This window comes from Petaurus breviceps, unplaced genomic scaffold, assembly GCF_028583685.1.
Source record: "Petaurus breviceps papuanus isolate PSGF00001 unplaced genomic scaffold, PetGlider_PUasm1.0 181, whole genome shotgun sequence".
In the NCBI taxonomy this organism is placed as follows: domain Eukaryota; kingdom Metazoa; phylum Chordata; class Mammalia; order Diprotodontia; family Petauridae; genus Petaurus; species Petaurus breviceps.
Window position 1 is genome coordinate 5,829,438 of NW_027185784.1, and position 9,683 is coordinate 5,839,120.

General features: G+C 38.7%; 1 protein-coding gene across 7 annotated transcripts in view; it reads left to right on the plus strand.

Annotated features, from left to right (window-relative positions):
• LOC138160552 (hyaluronidase PH-20-like) overlaps positions 1 to 9,683 on the plus strand; it is a 71,067-nt gene that overhangs the window by 35,028 nt on the left and 26,356 nt on the right. The window contains exon 3 of one of the 7 annotated variants that reach the window (XR_011168166.1): positions 6,679 to 6,777. The exons of the other annotated variants lie outside the window; for them this stretch is intronic. The gene's annotated coding sequence lies outside the window, so the exon portion shown is untranslated. The remainder of the gene's footprint in view (positions 1 to 6,678; positions 6,778 to 9,683) is intronic. 7 annotated transcript variants of the gene reach the window in all.

Genomic DNA, 9,683 nt, shown 5'->3' on the forward strand with positions numbered 1-9,683 from the left:
CCCCCCCCCCCCCCCCCCCCCCCCCCTCCCCCCTCCCTCCCCCCCCCTCCCCCCCCCCCCCCCTCTGATACAGCAACTCTATCTGGATGATTGGTGGGTCTGCCTGCCTCAAGTCTCTCCCTACTCCTCCCTTCAGTCACCAAAATGATTTTCCTAAAGTGCAGTGCAGGTCCAGTCATGTCATCCTTTTCTCTGCTCTCCACTCAATAAAGTCTGGTGGCTCCCTGTTGCCTCCAGGATCAAACAGAAAATGCTCCAGCATTCAAAGCCCATAGTTAGCTCTCTCCAACATCTCCAATCTTTCTATGCCCTACTGACCAACATACACTCTTTAATAAAGTGACACGGGCCTCCTTGTTACACAAACACAACACTCCATCTCAGCTCTGGGCTTTCTTTCTGGCTGTCCCCTGTGCCTGGAATACTCTCCCTCCTCACCTGCCTACTGATCTCCCCGGCTCCCTGTAAGTCCCACCTTCTACAGGAAACCTTCCCTAAGCCCTCCTAATTCCATTGCTTTCTTTCCCTCTTTAAGTTCCTGTGTACACTGTGTATACCTTGCTTTGTGTGTATTTGTTTGCACATTGTCTCTCCCATTATATTGTGTGCAGGGAGTGCCTTTTGCCTCTTTTTATATCCTCAGCACTTAGCATAGTGCCTGGCACATAGTAGGTGCTTAATAACTTTATTTATTGATTCATGCTTTGTTACTCTATCATTAGATAATACTGGTCAAAGCTCTTATTCCTTTTCCTTGCATGTGAAATTACAGTGGGACTCGGTGATCTCTTATCAATTGAGGGAAGAGAATAAGCATAGAACCTACCAGGCTCTGTGTTATGTGTTTTTTTTTTTTTTTTCAAATATCATCTCATTTAATCCTTATAACCATCCTGTGAGGTAGATGCCTAGGTGTATCAGCAAGCACCCCAGGGTCCCCAGGGTGGCTGCCAACACAGGTTCTTAGATCTGCTTTGTTAAAGGAAAGCAACTCAGAAAAGGGTTAACAAGCTTACTTTAATCAGTCAGATATGTATCATTTACCTAGTTCAGGGGGAAAAGGTCAGCACCCTGAAATTCAGAGTATACAGACAGAATTATCAAGACAGAGAAACAGATCAAGTAGACAGGTTTCCAAACTGTCCAACCATTACATCCATACCAAATCAACATCTGGGTTTTTCAAAGCTGGGGGCCTCTCAACAATGGCTTCCCAGAGTTTCATCTGATCAAATCACAGAACACTTCTCAAAGTGAGCCCCAAAGCAAAGCCTCACATCAGGGATTATGTAGCCTTCTCCTGGGTCAGAGAATGTAACCACCCTCTTGATCCACTGCCTAATCACACAGCATCAAGGTGTGGGCATTCCTGAAAACCAAGCCTCCTGTCACAGGCTCCATGTGACCACATTCAGCCTATTAGGAGGCAGAGTATATTTTCAAATTAAGGAAGGTTCTCAGAGTCTCTTAAGCCTATCAAAGGGCCTAAGGGCAGGGAAGATCTTTAAATTTGCATTTCCATTACACTAGGAAACTGAGACCAACAGAAGTTAAGTGACTTGTCCAGGGTCACACAGCTAGTAAATGTCTGACACCAGATTTATACTTGTCTTCATGACTCCAGGACTAGTTGTTTATCTACTCCCTCTTATAGTTCTAGAATTCTATGAATTTAAGTCTCCCTGGAATTGGTGTGTCTCATACAAGTAGTTTGCTATTACCATCTTCTTAGATAAGTCTTTATCACTTTATTTTCCTGAAGATCAAGAGACAATATTTGTAACGAAGTATTTCCCATTTTGAGTTATTATGCAGGCAACTAGTTAGCACAGTGGACAGAGTACTGGACTTGGAGTTTTGAAAATCCTACCTACAAATTCTATACATTTACCCAGGTGGTATGGTGGATAGTGCCAGGCCTGGGGTCAGTAAGATCTGAGTTCAAATCTGGCCTCAGATACTTACTAGTTATGTGAACCTGGGCAAGTCATTTCACTATTTTTGCTTCAGTTTCCATGTTTGCAAAATGAGCTGGAGAAGGAAATGGCAAACCATTCCAGTATCTTTGCCAAGAAAACCTCAGATGGGGTCACAAAGACTTGGAAATGATTAAAAAGTGTGAGCAACACCAACACCAACAACACAACCCTCTGTCTCAAAATCTGCCTCAGACACTTGGCTATGTGACTATGGCCAATTAACTTAGTTCCTCATCTGTAAAGTCAGGATAATAATACCACCTACTTCTCAGGGTTCATGTGAAGATCAAATGAGTACTTTGCAAACCTTAAGGAATCACATAAATGCTGGTTATTGTTATTACTGTGAATAGTATTGGATGCTCTTAAACAGACTATATGAAATATGATACATATAGAATCCAAGCACATGGAATTTTTTCAGTGTCTTAACTATGCTATATTTTTGTCACATCATAACACAATATGACAAACTTCTAGGGAATAATAAGATAAAATTGTGAAAGTTACATGCTGCCCTCACTTTAAAGATTTGAATCATAATAGCTAAAGCCAAATTTGATGTGAGAGTTTTTGTGATGAGATAGGGGCATATTTTTCATGTTCAAAAGCTCTTCTAGAAATGTACCATGCAACTTGATGAATATTTATTATGAGCTTACTGTGTTTAAGATCCTGTGCTAGACACAAAGTCTCTGACACCAAGAAACTTACTTTCTAATGGGGGTGAATGCAGTGTGCCCAGATAAGTAAAATATAAAGTCATTTGAAGTGGAAGAAAGTAATAACTAACTAGAGGGAAATGTCAGGGAAATGTTCAGGGAAGAGGTAACATCTGAGGAAGGTAAGACTTTCTAAGAGGTGGACATAAGGATGATTACGGAGTACATTCCAAGATTGGAGACGCTTGTCCAAAAGTATGGATGTTAGAAAAGGAATGTTGAGTCTGGAGAAGAGCTCACTTGGCTGTATTGTGGAGTATGTGGAAGGCTGTGCTGGGCATCTCAGAGGCTTCTCGCCCCGGGGGTAAAGGCCACGCACTCCCACTTACTGGGTCCCAAAGTCCAGACTGCACTGACCTCTCACTTTGTCCTTCGCATCTGTGTGTTGATAATTCTGGAAACTGCCACAGCTACTGCTGATCTGGAGTCCCTCTGGCTGTCCACTGGTCAGCCTGCCCTGGGGCTGAAACCTCTGGCTCCCAGGCGTGGGCTCAGCTCCCAGAGCGCTGTTCTGGCTGATTACTGCCGGCCTTCTGGGCTGTTCTCAGTGGGACATTAGCTTCTCTGTGTCATTTTGTGGGTTCTGTAGCTCAAAAGTTTGTTCAGAGTCCCCTTTTTACATTGATTGGGGAAGGTGGAAGCCGGAGATGCTTGGAGGTTGTGCTTCTACTCAGCCATCTTGACTTCACCCCCCAAATTCTTTGTATTTCTATTCCCATCACTTCACACAGTGCCTGGCATGTATTAGGTCCTAAATAATTGTTTATTGGTTGATTAATACTTGGTTTTGTCTTCTTTAGCACAAAGGTTTTAACTTGAGGGTCAGCCTTTTAAAAATATTTTGATACCTTTATTTTGGCATAATTGATATCATTTGAATCCTATGTATTTTATTTCATGCATTTAAAAACACTTCTTCTGAGAAGGGGTCCATAGGCTTCACCAGATCCCCAATGGAGTACATGACATGAGAAAGGTTAAGAGCTCCTGTTCTGGCAGAATATCTCTAATTGAATGGGAGGAAGAGAGCAGATTGAAATTTATCTAGGAAAGTTTATAGTACTTTCAGTTTGCAGTGCCAAATTAAAAAAAAACAAACACTAAATTATAGTATATCTTTTTAATACCAATATTATTCTGGTGATGCTCTATGGCTGGGAATTGTGGAATACTATAGTCTCTGAAGAGTCAAAACTTTGGGTTACTTGAAGAACAATGGAGGGACATGTGATAAATGTGTAAATGGATTGTCAAGTATTAACAAAGATGGTCTGTGGTCAAAGAATGGTGGAAAAGATAAAGTACAGGAGGTACGTTTGGAAAAATAGGCAGACGTCATGTAATGAGAGGGAGCCACGGTAATCTGAACTGGGTACTACTACTCCGTGGTTGTTAGCAGGTTATGTGGGATTCCTAATGGAGGATTAACTGGAGGATATGTATAGAAATTCTTGGGATGAGAAGGGTGGATGGGTTATACTCAGCATCATTGAACAGAAAGCCCAGATCAGATCAGATCACAAATGCAAGTCTATGCACATTTTCTCTAGCTAGTCTTTTCCCAACTTCCCTTAGAAGACCTACTAGAAGACCTGGGTTTGAATCTCAAACTCTGCTTTTTACTAATTATATGATCTTGAGAGATCATTTTTGGGCCTCCATTTTTTCTTCTGTAACATCTAGGAGTTGTATTAGATGATTTTCAGTGTTCATTTGAGTTCCAAATCCTATGAAATCCAGCATTTTAATAAAAGAAAGAAATAGATGAATGCTGAAAATATTATATTACTAGGTATACTTACTAACTCTGTGACCCTGGAGGAATCATTTAACACTCTGCCTCAGTTTCTTCATCTTAAAAATGGGGATAATAGCACCTCACTCCCAGGATTTTTGTGAGGATAATATAATAACTTTTGTGAAGTGCTTTTGAAACCTTAAGGTACTATATAAATATGTTGTTGTTGCCGTCATGAAAAATTGGATTTATCTCAGTACCAAGCAGGAACAAACAGGTTTAAAATTTTTTTTAGTTCTTAAAAGTGGTAGAATCTAGAAAAAATATATTTTTTTCTAGCTACTATCGTTAACAGGCTCTTTAACATTTTTTGAAATTATTACTGCTAGGGAGAAAGAATAGCATAAAATTCTAAGATTTCTGGTAAAGCACTGTTTTAAAGTTAATTTCTTTCCCATATTTTATTTATTAGATAGGCATTGAGTTTTCAAAACATTCATGCTTATCATGCTCAGGTTGTTAGTACCTGGCTCAGGCTTGTATTACAACTGGGTTCCTACTCTCATTGCAAACGTCACTTTAGGTATTTACAGAATTCCTCTGTTTGTTTGCATACTCTTTCTAATTTTCTCCAGTAAAGTTATTGTAACTTGTATTTGATAGGTCAAAAAATTCAAACACCACCTCCTCTGCTTCTTCCCCCATCACTTTACAACATCTCTTTAGGATTCAGTCTGCCTTTTAATTGGTTAGGAAAAGGCTGCCTTTTCTGAGCAAACAGGTTAAACACTTTGCTCAGGGCATTAGACTGAGTGGACCAAATCCTGACCTCTTGGAGCTTAACAGGTGAGCAATTACAATTAATTTTAACTGATTTAAAATCTTAGAAGGTAGCTTGTGTTTTTTCTTCTTTCAAATGCAGGAGTTAGTGGGGGCGGGGGGGAGAGGAAGTCAGTTACCTGTTAGGTGGCTTCTCCAGGAATACCAGACTAGCAATGAAAACAAGGGTCTCTTTCAAGGTACATAACTTGCTGTGGTTTTAAAGAATAATCTTTTTAACTCCATGAGTTATAGACAACTTGGTCATCACTTACTTCATTGTTTAGTACTGGAACTAAACCACCTGGAAGAGTGGTCTGTAGTTTTTTTGTGTTTTTGTTTTTTAAGCCCTGAGTACCATAGTTAAGTATTATCTGTGGGAACCACTGAGGGTTGGGACAGGGGTAAGAGAGCAGGGTAGAAGGGAGAGGAGAGGGAGGAAATAGTAATAGATAGGATTTATATAGCACTTTAAGCTTTAGAAAACACTTTATCAATATCCTCTTGTTTGATTTTCACAATTCTGTAAGATAGATGATATTTTACAGATGAGGAAACTGAGAGGGGTTAAATAACTGAAAAGGAAAGATGAATCTTGGTGGGAGAAGTGACCAAAGAGGTCATTTCTTAGATAACAGAGAATTAGAGAATTTTAGAGTATAAAAAGAAAATTTTGAACTATAGAAACTTACTTGACTTATTTGAAGTTTGCCTAAAAGCTTTATTGCTAGTTTTGGAGAGGAAGGTTTGGTTATAAAAGACATGTGAAAGAAAGAAATTTGGATTTTTATCCTTTAGGATGTTAAGCACCCACTTTTATGTGTGTTCAAAACTTTTTGCTTTGTGATTCATTGCTGAAACTCCTGAAACATCAGAGGTATGAGCAATCTATGCTTCTGAGGGCACTATTACACTCAGTGACAGCCTGCCTCCAAGCCTCCTCCCTACTCAACCCCTCCCCTTCCCCTTCAGTCCCAGCCATTTAGCCTCCAAGGAGGTATTCTACAAACTATGACCTGGCAAGAAAGAAGCTCAGTAAATATGAGGGAGAGGGGGAGTGTCTATTGCTTGCTACAAAATTTGCTTTTTAATTGTTTCTCTGCCAGTGAATTGTTTTCAAAGTATTTCCTGGGGAAAGTTGAGTTCAGGAGACTCTCTTTGTCATGCATGTAAACAAACACTACTGGGGCTATTTGGTATCTCATAATAATCATGGTTTTTTCCAGGAATCAACTTAAAAAAATTCTGCTATTCAGATATACAAGCAAAAAGGGAAAGGGAGTGAGTTGTGTAGTTCATTCTTTATAAAAACAAACAAACAAAACCCTCAGAAATCAGAAGCCAGTTTATTTTTAATTATTTTTAATGTACTCCACTCCATTAACTAGAAGTGATCTCTCCCTCTCTAAATTTTCCCTAGGCAGTATGGTGTAGTGGGATTCAGGAGCTGGGTTTGAATTTGGCTACACCACTGGTTACTAACTTGTGTGACCTCGATCAAGTCACATAACTTCTCCAGGTATTCGTTTTCTCATCTGTAAAATTAAGTGATTAGACTAGGTGGCTTTTGGGTTTTTTTCCAGCTCAGAATGTATGATCATATGAATCTCCCTCTGTAACTTACCACATACATCATTGTATCCCGGTTATTAAAGTTCTTCCTATTATATGATAAGTTCCTGGAGGTGAGGAAACAGGTTGCTTTTTTTTTTTTAATTACCTTTGTTTCCCCGGACCAACCCTTCAGTTGCCTATGGAATGTTTGTTGAATTGTATTCTATTGGAATTTCACGACTTTCTCCTTTTCTTTCTTTCCTTTGCTTCTGACTCAGGACCAACGCTCTTGAGGGTATGTTGAAATCTTTAAAAATCACTTTCCAAGTTAATGGGGATTCCATATAAATTTCGGGCTTGTTTTTCCATTCAGGTTGCAAATTGATTCTGTAGGTAATCTTCCATTACACAAATAACATTGCAAATAAAGGTTCTGAATAACAAAGCATCTCCTGGCAGATGGTCTAGTAATTGTGCTTTCTTTATTTGTTAAAGACAGATTCTCTGGAATAATGATAATACCAGTCTCTGCACATGTCATAGTCACTCTACATTTCTTTCTCTGGTTGATGTTACTGTCTTTAAAGAAGGCACCTAACTGTTTACTGTTTAGATTGGGGTCTCATATACCTACCTGTAGATGAGGAAACTGAGACCTAGAGAGATTAATGTCACACAATTAGAGGGTTTTAAAGTTTTGGGGGAAGTAAGAGTTAGATATAAAATCCATGTCATTCTTAATTCATGCTTCAAATGCAACAGCCACTCACACCTCAATCTAAAAACCATAACCCCAAGATATAAAAACCCAACAACTCCTCCCCTTCAAAAGTCCCAGTAATAATCAATGTAAAAAAACCCGAGGAAATAAGAACTTGGGTGTCTGGTGTTTCTCTTATTATTCCTTAAGAAGGTTCTGTTGATACATTTTTCTTTTTTCTGTTTTTAGTATCACTACCATTTTGTAATGCCTCCAAATTAGGGCAATTAAGTAAAACAAATTAGCACCTTGGCCATCTCTGAAAATATATGCCTCACTCTACCCCTGTTGTCCAGTGCTTCTTTGTAAATGGATGGAAGTCATGATTGGTTATTGTATTTATCAGAGTTCTGAATTATTTCTGTATAGTTTTCCTTTACATTATTATGGTTCTGAAAATTGTTCTTTTCTCATTCTGCTTACCTCATTTTTCTTCAGTTCTTACAAATCTTCCCAAGTTTCTCTGAATTCTTCCCATCATTTCTTACGATTCAGGAGTGCGTTCATGTACCACAATATGTCTGACCATTCCCAAATAGACAGACATGTAATGTCCTTCCTATTCTTTGCTGTTACAAAAAGTGCTGCTCTTTTTTTTTTTGTAAATATAAGATTTTCCCCTTTATCTTTAGCATACCTGGGGGTACGTCTGGGTCAAGGGATATCTACAGTTGAGTGACTTGTTTGATACAATTTCTAATTGTTTTAGATCAATGCACACCTACAGCAACAATGAATTAGTATGCCTATATTCCTGCAGTCTCCCCAATAGTTGTCATTTTAATCTTTTATTATTTTTGCCAATCCAATCTGATAGGAATGAATTAAAACCTCAGAGTTGTTGTAATTTGTGTCTCTCATCAATGATTTAACACATTTTAAATATGTTTTTTGAAAGCATGAATATCCTCTTTTGAAAATGGTCTGTTCATATTTTTTTGGTCATTTATCCATTGGGAAATGGCTCATGTTGTTCTATATTTTAATAAATTCCTTAAATATCTTGGTTATCAAAGATTTGATTCAAATTTGTCCTAATTAAATGCTTCTAGTTCTGGCTGCACTAATTTTGTTAATATGAAAGCTTTTCAACTTTATATGACCAAAATTGCAAAGTTTTTCATCAATGATTACCTATTATTATTTTCAATGCACTTTGTGGTTTAATTAAGTAAGACTTACTCTCCATTACATAATCATGATCGGTCTGTACTATCACTCTTCTATATACTTCTTCATGCTGTTCTTGTGCCTAGAACCTCCTTCCCCCTGTTTTCCTATTAAATTCCTATCCATCCTTTGAAGCCCAACTCAATTACTACTTCTTGCAAAAGGCCTTCTTCCCTTCCATTAAGGACCTTAAAGGAAATAGAAACATTTACTTCAAACCTCTCTAATACTTCTAAAAACAATTTTTAGGAGGCAATGGCGTTAAATGACTTGCCCAGGTGTAATATAATACCAAGCAAAGGCAACTTCCCAGGTTCAAAATACCAGCATAGGTGCTCTCCATTTTATTCAGTGACCAACCAAGAACAGAGAAGATTAAAACATGACATCATTCAAAATACAGCATTTACTAAATGTGATTAAATAATCTCCAAGCACTACCCCACCCCAGGACCTTCCAATCATTCAATCAATTACAAAGTCTCTGTTCTAAATACTTCTCCACCCCTAGGCTATACCTTCATTTAGTTCACCACAAAGCCCCTCTTCTCAAATGGAGATTAGTTTCCAAACATAAGGTCAAAAGTTCCTCACCCCTGGATCACAATTGAATCTACCCCAGAGTTACATCAAGTTTAAACACAGCACTTAATACCCAAATGGAGGTCTTTTCTTCATCTTGACACGAGGCAAGTTCTCAGCAATCTTAGTTCCTGGGGAGACAAGGCTTAGCAAGGCCATAAGATACATTGCCAGTCCCTTCATGAATTCATCCTCTGTCTGTAGAACAGTCCTAGAACCCCTGAACACATTAGCAAAGCCCTCTCCCAGGATTTCTGTAAACATACAACAAGAAAATCCTTCTTCAGGGCTTCTGAACCAACAGAAAGGCTCCCAGACCCCTGCAACAACAGCACTGTCCTTCACCAGTGGACAGTATT